Source organism: Anopheles moucheti, chromosome 2, assembly GCF_943734755.1.
Source record: "Anopheles moucheti chromosome 2, idAnoMoucSN_F20_07, whole genome shotgun sequence".
NCBI classification, from domain to species: domain Eukaryota; kingdom Metazoa; phylum Arthropoda; class Insecta; order Diptera; family Culicidae; genus Anopheles; species Anopheles moucheti.
This window is the reverse complement of record NC_069140.1, coordinates 95,663,378-95,679,003: the sequence shown is the minus strand read 5'-3', so window position 1 is coordinate 95,679,003 and position 15,626 is coordinate 95,663,378.

Below are 15,626 nucleotides of genomic sequence, written 5' to 3'. Positions count from 1 at the left end.
TAAACGCGGTTTAACGTAGCCTGGCCGATAGAGGAGGCCATAGACGGATAAGAAAGCAATAGCCGTCACCAGCACCGAACTCGTCCCAAAATCAATATTTGCTTTAAGCAATCTACAAATCCTTTCTCAAACCCGACCGGATCAGCAGAAGGACGAACTTTTCTTGCCTTGCTTATAATTTTCGTTAAGCAGGTTGTAAATAGACGCTCTTTATTACGTTTCACCATCGGTTAATTTTGTGTTGGGATTGAGCTTGAAGTCTCCCAAAAGAAGATATAACAAAATGGCAAATGATCGGTTTAGTGCTCATTGGCAAGATACTGGCAGCAGCAAGCGAAACGGGAAATAAATAAGCAAAAGTTCACATTCCTCCAATCGAGTGCACACAGTCCGGTGCATATTTGTGCATCCCGGAAGCATACGACGATGGAGAGAAAAGGCACAAAACATACACAATTTGCCAAACAACTCACATACTGCCCGTTGGGGCTAAGGCGGGGCAGAACTTTTAGCTTAGAATAAACTCTTGCCCGGTAATCGTTAAGCGGTATCGAATATTCCAAGCTCGTCGATCGCTTCCCATCCGACATGATTCTCGACGCCCCGAAGCATGCGGTATGTGGTTTGTAATAAAACTTTTGCACCCTTTTCCTGCATGCCGGTACGACCATCCGGCACTGACCGGGCTCAATGTGGAATACTTTGCTCGAATGGATGGTTGGTCGCGGTATTTATCGATCTCACAAGCCGAACGATTTGTGTGACCCGCTTTTGGGACGGTCGTAAGCACGTCTTTCAACCCTACGCTGAACACGAGCAGTTTCGAATAGTTTATGTGTTGTTTATTTTTCAATCGTAAGTTTTTTTTTTGCGCCAGCTGGCAGAACAATAAATCATGCTGTAATGATGGTATTGAACAGAAATAATCGGTTGCCGTATGTTTTGTCAATACTTAATTAACGATCATTGCAAGATTTTGTTACACAAGGAATGATAAACACAAATCACTCAAAACTATAAAAGGTTGAAGGTTTCGATGCTAAATAATATTGAAGACTGCATACTAGATTTCTTTGTAACGCTTATTATGCGACAAAGATGCGTAGCATACTCCGTTTACCTAAGGTGGTGCAAATCCTGGTTTTATTCATATAGAAATATTATTTCCTATTTACTTCCTTCGAAAAAGTATTATTATTTGTAGTAGTACTACTTATAAGCACTACACTTTAACAAGTTGAATACTGAGACGATGGACGTAAACATTGACGATTTTCTAACAAGTTTAAGTTTTTGTTCTATTTACAAGAAACGTTTTAATTAAATTAAAACGTTCTTCATTGTTCTTTCTACAATCTGCTTGGGTTGATAATTTATTTCGCTCATGACAGTTTCATAAAGAATATGCTGTTCATCTATTTCGTTTATCATTTGGGAAATATATTTTTTTAATAATAATTATTTAGTATTTTTTATATGTATTTATTTATAAATTTATTTATCCTTAAAATGTCCTTAAAATAGTGAACGATCTTCCATGCCATGCGTGCATAAGAAATCTTTCCCCCATTTGTTTTTATTCAAAAAAAACGAGCAGACCATATTGCTTAGAACTAAAGAAAAAATAAACTTATATATAATTCACATTTGTTTCGAGAGATTTCTTTCTCCAAACAGTAAAAGGTAACCTTATCCCGAGTGTACTCGGCCGTATCTTGCCCCTATTAGTGTCACGAATACTGATAATAATTTTGCAACAATACACATCAATCAGTTTTTGCGCATAATTCATACTGCTGATTTATCATGCGCAACCTACCAGTCCGGACACATTACATCAACGTCTTTAATCTTAATTGCCCCCGAACATCTTACAAAGCAGCCAAATCGATCTGTCATTCCACTGTCCATCAATCCTCATTCTCATCGACCATCCAACGTATCATCTGCCATACCCTTCCGACGGTGTGGTATGTGGCACGCGATGATAATAAATGTGCCATTCCTTTCTCCGACGGACATGATCCGCTAATTGAGGCAGCGCGCTGACATGATTGCGATTAAAACCATCCCAAACAACAGTGATGCGAAACCATTCGGGCAAGACCGAGCAGCTTTTCCCAGACTTCCTCCCCAAAAAAAAAACGCGGCGCAGCATGGCATCAAAAAAGAGGGATTTGCACGTTTGGCTTTCTTTTCGGTACACGCATTCACTGGGTACAGTGGGACACCGTACACATATGACATGGTTTGATTCGGTCATCGCAAAAACTGATTCTGCGAACATAAATCAATCTAAATAAAGATTCAAACAAGCAAACCCCACCATACGTACAGCTCTCCTGACCTACTTCTTTTATCAGATTAGGATCCGGGAACAGCCGTGATGGGAATGCACCAAAGGCCAAGGGGGTTAAGTCGTTTGGTGGGATAGACAACAATTTTCCGTGCGCGCAATCTGGAGAATGTAAATGTTTTTATTTTACATTTTTTACGCGCGTTTTTTTTCATATTTCATTGAACAATGTTTAGCTTAACGTCGATCAAACGTACCATTTGCCTAGCTTGATGCATGATTTATTGTTCTGTTCCGTAAACTCTTTCCCACGTGCTTGTTCCCTTTTGTCTGTTCTATGATATTTCTTCCCATTTCCCAATGGTAAAATATTTTTTTTGATAAAAACAAACCTTTTCAAAAACAGTGTTGCATTTTGTACACGATGCTTAATTGACCCATTTTGCACAGGGTTCTTCGAGAGGAAATAATTGTTCAATTTATTAATAATATAAAATATTAATAAATAAATGAATTATCTAAAAATTATTTTTTATCTAGAATTAATCTTTGCTTAACAGTATTTGAGTAATAAACAATGAAAAACATATATCAACAATATTTTTAACATGTATCTCCTGATCCGGTGGTTCGTATTTTGCAACTAATATTTAACCAACTCAAAGGAAGAAACCCAACTGATCATTTACGTTAAATCCTGCCTATTCTAAATCCCCCGAAATGAATGATGATTGAAGCAGAGTACCCCTGGCTTGATACTCAAGACAAGAAATCTTATGAATGAATAACCTATCAAATAACACACTTTACTGAGTCAACAACGTTGGAATATTTCACGATGCAAAGAGGCAGGACTTGCTCGTCCAAATTTCTTCCGAATCGTTACTACGATGGAAATTTCGTCCTTCGCAATCGTCTACATCACTCCAAAAATCACACACTCCCGTGCAGACCAACGAGCTGCTGTGCTGGGGGTTTTTTTAGGTCACCATCTGAACCGCCCCGTTTCGATGCCGAGCAAAAGTGCTCCCATACACGAAGCCCATTCGGTGGAATATCCATTATCGCAGATGCGAACAGCAATACGGCAAGGACCATTCCGATGTGTTTCGTTTTGGTACGTGTAGAGCCGTTCTGCTCCGCAGCCCGCAGCTCATTGTTCCAGGCGGATCCTGCGGAGAATTTTCTCCAGCTTGGCCGCCTTTTTCCCGTACAGCGAAAATCAATTACTAGCAGCTGTGAGCTGCACTACAATTGCGACGCGTCGCATTATACTCGTTGCTGGCGAACGGTTTCTACGCATCTGACCTACGGCTTCGCTTCATTTTTCATCACCATTGTTTTATGTGCTACGCATTGTACGGCACATTTTTATTCCCACAGATTTATGCACGTAAATCATGGCATGCGAAACAGAAAAATGTGTTCCAAGTTTCGCTCGCTTTTAAGTACTGCGCCAGGGAAATGGCGTTTAATCACAGAAATGGTTTCAAAACTTCAAATTTAAATTCTTCTTCATGCAACTGTCATCAACTATTCTGAAGCCTTTAAAAATCCTTTCCACTTCAAAAGCACTCCCACCCGCTACTTCTCATCTCATCCCAAGTTACATTTCATTCATTGCAGGGAGTTGTAGCCATGGCATTTAAATTCAAACCACACGCTCGTTAGATTCTTCCCTTGAATCTGTTGCACTTGGTAGCATTCCTGTGACGGTGCAGTACGCTGCTCCGACCCTTCCGTAACGCATAGCAACCGTTGGGTTTACTACGTTCCGAACAATGCCTCATTCATCAGACATGTGTAGTATGCAAAGCCGAATGAATAAAGGGCGGTATGCAAAACAATCTGACAGAAATTTCTCGCTGTACGTAATGATTTTACATAATTGATTCCTTTGAAGTTTGACACGGTGCTTTTGCATTACTTCTTAAACTTTTCACTGTTAAATTGACTTGTATAAAATGGGATAGAGCATTTTTACCACTCTCTTGAGTAACCCTGTTCAGAGTTTAAATTTAAATGGTGTCTGTAACGGGCGCTCCTAAAGGTATGCAATGTAGATGTAATTCTTTTGATCGCTCCTGGTGAAGCTAAGGGCAAAAGGATTTTCCTCTACTAATCCGAGGCAAAAAATACCTTTACAACTTCTACATATGTTCTACACAATAGTAATTGCATGCTTTGCAACACTTTGAATCAAGAGACACATTCTAATGGAAATTAGGTCGAGGAACAAGACGCTTAAACACTTATGCCGTTGGTGGCTTTTCTAAAACCACTTCTTCTACAAATAACGATAGACTTCATGAGCACATCGACCCATTTGAGACAAAGGAAAAAAATGTGTTATGCACACATGCAAAGCAACTAACTATTTTATAGCAAAAACTTCTCATTGAAGTACAAAACAATAAATCAAACCTTTATCCTCGAATGGTTCCCCAATGGAGCATAATTTTATTTACCCCAAAGTTTCATACAGATGAAATATTTTCGAACGTATACTTTGCATTGCAAAACGCTTCCACATCGCAATGCATACACCGCCGACCGAAGGAGGTGCATGCGAAACGCAACGTTAATTATTTCGTTTTTGTTATTGTGTTCCATCATTACCCATCCCTTCCTGGACGTGATTGTTTTTTTTTGTTGTTGTTTACGTACGTATGCATGCAGAGATTACGTGCACTTTCCTTTTCAATGAAATGCATACTTTATAAGCCCAGCTTTAAAAACGGACGCCTGAAATAAAGACTGTTCCTAAAGGCCACGGTAACCCTTACTAAATAAATGCAGTTAATAAAAATATATAGAATTATGAACAATAGCTTTTGATTATAATTTTAACAACAACAAGTCGTTTATTAATTGATTTGTAGTATTTATATTTACCGTAAATTAAACACTTAAATGCCCACAGCCTCAAACACTCTAAGGGTTAACAGGAAGGTGCATCGAATCGCAGCCAGCATGGTGACAGCGAAATGGGCATCCATCGCGTGTCCACCACCCTTTGCGCGCGCGATATTAAATGCAACAAGTTCTGTGCAGGCCTGGCAGCAACTCGCCTACTGGCTGGCCGCTGTATTGAAGGAGTAATGCTGTGCGGCAGTGTTGGTTGTGCCAAGTGTATCGCAGGAAAAAAAACACACACAGCACAGAGAAAGTACAATGCGTCGACCCACACACCAAACTGCACCGATGCATTGCTGCACGGTGGAGTCCCAAAATGGCGTGATACAATAATGTTTCGCCAGTAAAGCTCGACTCCCAGAATACGATCATATACGCTGTGCTGATCCTGTGACAATATGGGGGAAAAAATCCGTAGGTTGATCGTTCGGTTCGGTTGGGTTTTTCGGTCGGAAATGATTGGTGCTGCCAATGCCATTTCAGACCGCAAAAGGAAACGGGAGACCTTTAAAGCACACCATAAAACGCCATTTTTGGGAATCAACCCCGAAACGTTATCCCGTTGTTAATACCCTTTTGCTCGAGATTGGTGTCTGGTGTTTGTCATGTGCATTACTCTCACCTCGTGCGTGGCAGATAATTGGTTCGGATAAATGCATTACCACTGCCCACTGCATGCGAACCGACCGTTCGAGGACAATCGCTTGCGCTACAGGTGGTCGATATGTGTGTGCTCTGATTTAAATTGCCGTCGAAATTGGAAACGACCGCCCGACACCATTCGGGCGCAGGCATATTGTTGCATGGCACCGCAACAGGAACGGTTGTCATCGTTTACGTCATGGTTTTGCATCTTCGAGTTGTGTAAATATTGTTCTTTTAATCAATTCTTTGCAAAAATCATTATAAAATTACAATAACGTTTAAGCTAATTGCTCATTATTTCCTCAAGGTTTTATGTTATTTAGGAGCATAACGCCAGAAGGTATGCAACCAATATTTTTTTGCAAGGAACACATTTTCACAAGGAAATATAATATTTTGTGTTCGAAATAAGGTAATATGTAACAAAATTAATAACTTTGTTCAAGTTCCAAATCGTAAAATACATCAAGTCCTTATTCTGCGCATGTGTGTTCTCGAACGTAAAACACCCATCACATCACGAATTAAACTAACACCAAGTAAACCACCCGAAAGAACGGTTTTTACCCATTTTCCGTTTAAAGGTTATGCCACAAAGCCCCGAAATTAATTATGGCCTGCTAGCATAACGTAGCATAAATCATTCGCCTTCCGTCACACCGCGTCAAGCGTTCGCACCATCCGTGAGCATCCTGACGAACTTGTCGACGCGATAAACAAATGGAAAGTTATTAGCTGCCGAGAGAGATCACTTACGTCACGGCATGGCTAGGGAGATCCCTGACCCATTTCCGGTCGCCTAGAGGGAGTGTAATAACGCTGCGTTGCGCCACCGTGCCACGTTGTGCCGTTCCATTAGTGAGGCTAAGGCCTGTTCCAATCAGTGGTCACATCTTCTGTTTGCCATAAAAAGCCGGTTGCGGGTTCGAATCCAATGAGCCAACGGTTGCCCGTTCGGCGCATAGCAATAATGACCGTTTGAGTGCCGCTTGACTGATTCGAGGGAGAAGCATCAGTGGCGTTCGTGGTGGTCACAATTGTAATCCGATGAAGCTTATGCTGTACGGTACTAGTTTGCTTCTTGCAAAGTTCCAACCGAACGGCTCAGGGGATCGTTTTACTTTATTTGTTACACTAAATGTACTGTTTCATGTTGATGGTAGTTATGTCACATGAATAATAAACGACGAGTGTTCGTGTTACTTTACTTTAAAATAATCTTGCTTCTCTGCTTGGAAATACAATGAGTGAGAACATTTTCTTATACAGCGTAGTTCAGCACCAGAGCTGCTTAAAAGCTGTTTAAACGGATTCTTTTCTCTCAAACGTTGCTTTGCAAATTAACATAATTATTAATTATTATTTATAAATAATTTGTCGGACCTTGGGGGTCTACTCAAAAGAAGAAGTACTTAAATATTATACAATAAGGATTCGAAGACGCTCTTTAAACAATGACGTAGACAATGAAGTTAGTCGATTACTTTAAACACATGTAACTACATAGTATTGTAATGAATATTCGTGTAGTACTTAAGTTCCAAGTCGTATACTTAACACCATTTTCGATTCATTTCGAACGACCAGGAGTATTTCAACCGGTCAATGAATGCTCTGAGGGAAGGCTAGCACTACTACTGTTTAGCATTTCTATCTCTTTCGATCCATTTACACTAGTTCGTACCGATGTTTAGCGCTGCCTTCGGTGTTTGCTACCGGCCATCGACCATATGTGCAAGCGGAGCTCGCTGGGAAATAGAACGCTTTTCGCAACTAGTATTGCCGTAAAACTGAAGAACATATATTTGCCACACACACATGAGCACGGTGCGGAAATTGAGTAACCCTTCGAACGATAAACAAGAGCCCCCGAAATGGCATATCCGCCTTCGTCGAACGATGTTGACGATGATGGGTACCAGCCAGACAGCCGGTCCCACCCTCACGGTACGCCACAGGAATGCTAAACCTACGCTCATCACGTGCATTGCAAGCCCCTGTTTCACTCCGCTTTTCCTTCCATTGCAACGACTGCCGGGTGCCGATTCTGTTGCATGCGACGCCGGGCGTAGGATCTGCGATAACCTCAATGGCTCATAAATCATTCGGTTGATAATTAACGGCTCAAACCATCGCGACAGTGGGTCGCAGTACGGGATCGCAAAGACACCACATGCACGACACGGTACAGCCCGAAGCTGGAAGCTGGAAAATGAATACTTGCCCCACCAACACACCGAAAAGGTGACGGTTGGGCACGGTGTAATTATGGAATAATTTATGGTTAATTTGAATCATTTTAATTTGCACCGAATTCCAGGCTTGTCGAAGGCTTAAGACACGATACGCGCACAAAGGTGTTTACAAAGACGCTGTGAAAACAGTAACAACACCTCGCCTCGAGGATACTGAACACCTTTGCCAAACCCCCATCCCCCTGCCGAAGGGATAAATGGCCGCTCCGGGTGGAGCGAGAGCAGCAAGATAATTAAGTTGTGCCGCGTGTGCCTGTGTCGCGGGGATATCTCGTGTTGCAATTCCCGAGCAAAACTCTTTACAAATCCGATTGTGGCAATTATTGGCGTTTTCGGACGAGAAGGAAATTATTGGCAACAGTCGTAAATGGGCAGGTGTGGGATGTGATTCAGTACTGTCAACATAACACGCCGTGTAGCTGTGAGAATGTGACACACATTGTGCAGACATACAGATACTGGTGGATTAATGCATTAATTTACGCCGGAAAGCGTTTTTGTAGAACGAAGCGTACACACATAGCGGACATATTAGTTGCAATTTTTAATTAATTCACTAACTTTAGTTGATCCCCTTTTATATAACAGCAATTTATTAATTACTTAAGAGTAAGTAACTCGAATGGAGTAATTTTATACCTTCCATCTAATCGGTAGTAAATAAAATGCAATCTCTTTTATTGCCTTTTTTATTTGGATTTTTAAATGAAATAAAGGGCTTGTGTCCTTGTTAGAAAGATTATCAAGACACAAAGGGTTAGATAAGATTCGAACTCACAACCTGTGGTCTCTCTAGACCTACGCTAAAACTTATTAAGCTTTAGCTTAAGCTTAAGCTTTATTTAAGTAGAGTAGTAGTAAATTTGAACTTTATTTCTAAAAACATTAAATAAAGAATATTTTTACAGTTCACTATAATTAGTGATGATAGATAATAGAAGTGACTAGTGACAATAGAAATATAATGGTGATGATATCATGCGTGATTGAGCGACACATATCTCCTTCTCTGACATAAATGTTTGTATGATATTTTCGAAATAAAAATGCCTGTACCTTCTCATATGAACAGATCACTTGCAATTTATTGCTCAGATCTATAACTCACTTTAAATTCGCTCGGTATAAAAATAACTTAATCTTGAATTGAAATCGTAAAAATCCGACTGACGTAAATCACACACATTCGGGTAAATATTCTTTGAACACGATCCACACAAAAAAAACTGCATTCCACCGTTGCAATGATATTTGGAGCAACCGACGCATAACTTTTCCACGCACCAGATGCATTATTTCCGCTACATCTATATCGGATCATATTCACTGTTTTAAATCACTCACAGAAAACCCGTATAAAAATAAACCACACTTTTCTTTAGGAGGTTTGTTTGCGGGGGGTGGGGTTTATTTTATGCCTTTGCTCGATTCTTCAGCTGATAGTAAGAGTTTCGGCAGCGCTACAATGCATTCAAGGTCTCCCGTAAAATCCATCACGAGCACCAAAACCTTGCACATCAATTTACGATCGTGTGCGAGAATTTCGTCGAACCGTTCGCGGACCGATGGCTTGATCTCCATATTTAAAATACCCGGATCGGTTGAGTGCGGCCCGGAGCTTAGAATATGAAGGGCCCCTCTTTGTTTCATGAGCTGATGCATTTGCGGGATGCTTAGGACAGTGGGGAGGGGGGGGGGGGGGGGGAACACAGGCAGAGGACTGTGTGATATTGTACAGGCAGAGGAAGAAATTTAACCCACCCAAAACCCTTCAACCTCCACTCAGACACTCACTCGAAAATAGGTTAATGTTTGCCTACCCTACCCTACCGACATCCACTGCGACTGTGTCGGGGAGTTTCCACTGGTTCCTGAAAAATTTTTTTTCGAACACTCACCACACCGCTCTGCTTGACAAGGTTAGGTCGTAATGCTGCTGGTAAACATGTCCATAAATACACGCCACGGAAACCAGTTGGAACTGTATCGCACCCCCAAAACGGCACACGGCCGGTGTAACGATGTGAGGACATGAGGGTGCAAATAGATAACCGTGTCTTTCCCTCTGTGGGAGGGTGAGTTCACCTCAAGTCTAGGCCCTTCATCCGCCGATTGGTTGGTTAATTTGTCAACGCGTAGTATTTATTTCCTCGCTTTCATCCGTATGCATCGATTAGCGCGTGGTACAGTTTCATTTCCCTCGACTAACGACAGCGCGAATGACACCGAAACTCAATCTAAACGCCCTGATCGATGCAATCTACAAATGCATCGAACAGTGCCTACTACCGATGACAACTATTACGCTGAACATGACTTATTAATTTGACTACCGGATCGGTGGAGTTGCAGCACCGGCAGCCCGTCCCAGGCTCGTCTGGGCGGTCCGGTGTCAATGCTGTTCGCATCTGAACGGTGCGCAAGTGTGGTTTTTTGTTGTTGTTAATTTTATTTTGCTTCTGTTCAATCCCACCTCGTCAACATGCATTACTTCGAATAATGTCATTATGAAATCGTGCTACTTGCAGAGCGCACCACCCGGGGTACCGGTTGTTGCTTAATGACTGCTTCTATACGTGAGCAAAGCAGGCCGATCTTCCAACGGGCGATGACTGAGCGATGCATCTCATGTTGGGCGACAAACACCGTTGCTAGGAAATGAAGACAAATTTCTTGCAAAAGCGTTGAGACATTTGGTCTTAAAGAAAATTCTATGTAGGAAGAAGACTATGGGTTTGCTGGGGAATGTTTTGCCCTCTGTGGAGCAGGGCCCATGGCTGCATCAATTCACAGTTAGTCCAGAAACAAAACGAAATAAAGTTAAAAGTTGAAGTTGAACAAGTTAAGGTAAAATAAGCTGGGATCTTCTGAAGATATTGTCCCAGTACGAGCATGCAAAGTCATCGAGCGAACATTCAATGTGACTGTCTGATCAACTGTCAGTTTGAATAAATTATAAACATAATTTCCCGTAATGAACCAAACCTCGAACGCGTGCCACAAAAATACAAAATAAATTAAACAAAATGACGGCCCGTCAACGGTGCCATTTTGCAAACCAAGGTCCTGTTGCATAACAATACGCAACTCGTTAAGGATTTCATTTCAAATTACATCGCACATCGATTCATCTCTGCTTTTGCGGGGGGACGATTTTCGGGAAGGTTACACTTCCTTTGCTGGCTTTACTGAATGTTTGCGGTGTCGTTGAGCTAATATTGCTGCGCCAACGAAAAAAAACCCTTACAAGGAATCACAAACCATTGATTGTGTGCCAAATTTGCCGGTTCGGAGAAATGTCCACCCCCCCTCCCCCCCACTGCTGCACTATTACCAATGAATGAAACCTTCGATGCGCCCCAATCATGGCAGGATATTATTTACCAACCGAACCGACCACTTTTTGATTGACTCCGGCAAGGCCAAACCATTTACGGATTGGCGACCCTTGCAGGTGACCCACGCGCTGCTATACCCAAAACCGGTGGTGGATATGTTGGGTGCATGTGTTTTTTTTTTTTTTAATTTTATTTCGATACTTTCCATCACCAATGGTGCACCCTTTAACCCGCTTTGGTGGACTGGTGCAGACAGAGGGTTGAGGGGTTGCCTGTTTTTGCAACATCCCGTGACTCAATAATGTACCAAACATACGAGCACGCAGACACTCCACTCTAGGCGCAGGAAACCCTCGGGCTAAACCATTTAGCCATGATCGCTCGTTCACTTTCACCGGCGCCGGTCACAAGTTTGGCAGTAGGTCAAACCTGTGGGCCGTACCCAAAAGGAATCTCCCCGGTACGGTTAGGTACTGACTTGGTTTAACCCATGTTCTCTCATTGTCTTTGAAGAGGTGTTGTAGAAATTCATCATTTTTGCGTGATGAAGTTGAGGCAGGAAGCAATAGTCAACAGTATTTCCAACAGTATTTGAAGATGACATGGTATGGTCTGCCTCATTACTCACAAGTCGCCCATAACAGCGAGATCGAAAGGTAAAAGTTCGTGGATGGATCGAAAAGTTCAATTTCTTCTACTTCTATAACAAGATTTTAATTGTTACAAAATACAGTAGAACGGACTAATCGGCTACGTTATGAATTTAAGTCATAAAAGCCAGACGGTACTCCAAGAAGAAGCGAATAGTCAAAAGATTATAAACACGTATGCACAAATATCACCGAGACTGAAGGTAAAGTCACGATAATTAACTTATAATAAACAGTACATGTCGAACAAATTTTAACTTCTAATCCTATCTAATACTACAATTATTTCGTTAGACATTAAGGAACGTCAACGGTAATTATTGATGACTCGAATTATGAATTTTGACAAACTTCAATAACTGCAGGCTAAGTATATTCCTGAGATATTCTGACTTGCTGTTGAAGAATAGTTTAGACAATGTTACAAATAGTTTAGTCATGCAGAGCTTTAAGAATTTTATATGAACTTTAACATCATTCCATCATGTCCGTACATATAACACTACAAATTACTAAACACTATCACACAAAATCCATTCTACAAACCTATCAACTCACTCCGTCCTTACATCATCGTAAACTTGCCAAAAAATGCCCCTTTCATTCATAAAAAAAGTAAAAGAAATCAAAACCGGTATCACGCACCGCAAGACGAGAGATTTACAGTGTGAAGAAGACGAAAACGTATCTCGCCCGATTTCGAAAAAGTTTTGCACGCGACCGGCAAATGACATCCGGCCAAGCAACAGCCTTAGACACTGGTGCGCATGAGACCAGCTTGATATGGTCAGATATTGGCCATTTATTGGGCTTGCACAAGGGGAGGGCGGTGAAGTTTCGCAAAGGTTTCACATATTTTGTGTGTTATAATTTGTTTGTTTATAACTCATCACCACACGATCACGCCCGGCTGTGATCGTCAAGGACGGGCCACGAACAACCAACAAATAAACCTGATTGAAGTGGATAGGCCAGAAACGCGGGACACACTCATGCTGTTTGAGGGAAAGTCTCAATTTGCGAAACAACACTAATTATTGTGAAAAGCGCATGCAAAATCAACAATATCAGCAAACTATCAGTGTGTTCAATCCGTTATGAAAAGAAAATAATTTAATGTCAATAATGACGTTTCGTTGATCATTTTTTACACTCGCTCCCTCTCGATTATGACGATATCAACTATAATATCATCGAAAAAACTTGTAATGAATTCATAAAAAAGGATTCAAAATGGTACACTAAAAACCTGCTAAATACAAGTTTAACCTTTTTTCTCTCTGTCCTCTCTGCGATTTCAATAATCGTTAAACCATCCGATCAAAACCCATTGCCACAACGCGTAAAATTGCACATCCGCACAAATGTGACCTATTTCAATGCCCCACGGCAAAGATCCATCCCGTTCCGTGGGATGGTTTACATTTTGTTTTATCCTTCATTTAAACTCCGTTTTTAAACCGTTTTTATGCAAGCTTCTGCCACCGTTACGCCAAAAAAACCTTTTGCGGGTCAGAAATTAAACCTCGCCTGCGCATCGCGAGACTGATGCTGACGAACAGATGTATTTAACGATTTGCAATCCGTCGATATTTTACGACCCTTTTACCATGGACGACAGTGAAGCGGGAATAAAAGGTGAAGCAAAAAAAAAACAACCTGACCAATCGTAGGTCGATGGTGTTCTGTAATAAAACCCTCCTGTTTTTCGTATCGCATACAGATTACGTGTTGATGCGTTTGTTCACTAAAATCGATTCCGCGCAATATAATGAATATTTATCAATTGATAAATGATTAACGAAACATAACACCAAATGCTTATTATCATTGTTAAATAATACATGTCGTTCACATATGGCGTTCAAAACCTCTCCAAACTAGGAAGAAATTTATTTATATATAATTCCAATATAACGGCCAGTTAACATACAATTATCAATATTTATACCATATTTCAACTTAACGTCCCATTCTCTCTAATACACACGGATAAATATAAATATTTATATTGGTTGAATAAAAGATTAATATTGATAAGTAATATCTTATATTACCTTACAATAGTTTGTCGTCAAACACAATCATCAAATTCAAAGCTGCAATATCGCATCTCTAATACAGCTCATACACATTATGCTCCCACTATTTTGCACTAATTGTTAAATCAATCAATAAACTCTTCCACTGCGCTCCTTACTATGAAGTACTAAAACACTAAACATTATTATTATTCTTAAACTTGGCATAGTTAAAAAAATATATAAATATAATTAAACAACATTGAAACCCACGTCATGCTTTCGCTATAGATAATTAGCAGCTCAACGATCACCACCAAGCTTGATCAAGCAGCTGGAAACGGTGAGTTAAATTACTACTGGATAACGATTGACGCACGTAAAAACAAACACAAAGCCACGTTAGGCAGCAATGAAAAAGACTGAACAATCTTTCTGTCGGCGGGAAACTGTAGCATCGCTTCAAAACGATCTGGTAGTGGTAGGGAAACTAAACCATCTAGCACGTAACGCAAAAAGTCGCAACGCAGCAGGAAGATGAAGGAGATCAAGCACATTACGGTCGGTGGAAAACTCAAGAGAGAGAAAGAGGAAGAGAGAGAAAGAGGGAGAGAGAGAGAGATAGAAAAAAAAGAACGTCAACAAAATCACCAGAAAACAGACGTCCCAAAGGTCCGTCCCATGTTATTTATAAATAAAGTACCCAGCGATCACAGTACGGCGGTCGCTGACTTTTCACCGTTTCGATGACGAGTTTTCCTGCCGAAGCGACATGCGTGCGGCTCTTTGTTCTAAGGGGGCGAAAGGGCCACGGCGCAACATGAATGGAAGGGAAGTAATGTGATCGAAATCGTATTTTAAACGTGATCGTTGATTGCGTGGTTTGCAGTAGAAAACCGATCAACCGAAGCGATTAACACGCTCTTATTAAGCAATATTTTGAGCCACGTTCAAGACACAGTTGTAAATTTAGTTTAACAAAACAATTAAACTAGCATACCACAGAATTGATAGTGGTTACAGCGCAACAATCGGTTTAGTTTGTAAAATTTACATTGTTTTCGTAAATTGTTCCTTTAGTTTAAAAAATTTAACTTATTGCAAGAAAGAAAATACAGTAAATTGGATGTTAAATCAACCTGCCCTACTGCAAGTAAACTATCTCATCATTGTGGCTACTACTACTACTACTACTACTACTAGTAGCAAAATTTCCATCACAACTGTTACCACTTTCAACTAGCCAAACGATTAAAAAAAACCTGTTCCACCCTAAACGGCCCATAAACACACCGTCACTGCAAACTGTATCAACAAGCTACAAACAGCAACAAAATCGCACACAGTACACTCGACGCATTATATGCACTACCAGCCGATCTCTCCCGCCCGATCACCACGTCACATACACTGTTTTACCACGCGGCGCAACCGTGAAACCTTTACGCAGTATCAGATTCACCATACCGCGGGACGCGAAAAGTGTTGCAGACAAAAACAAAATA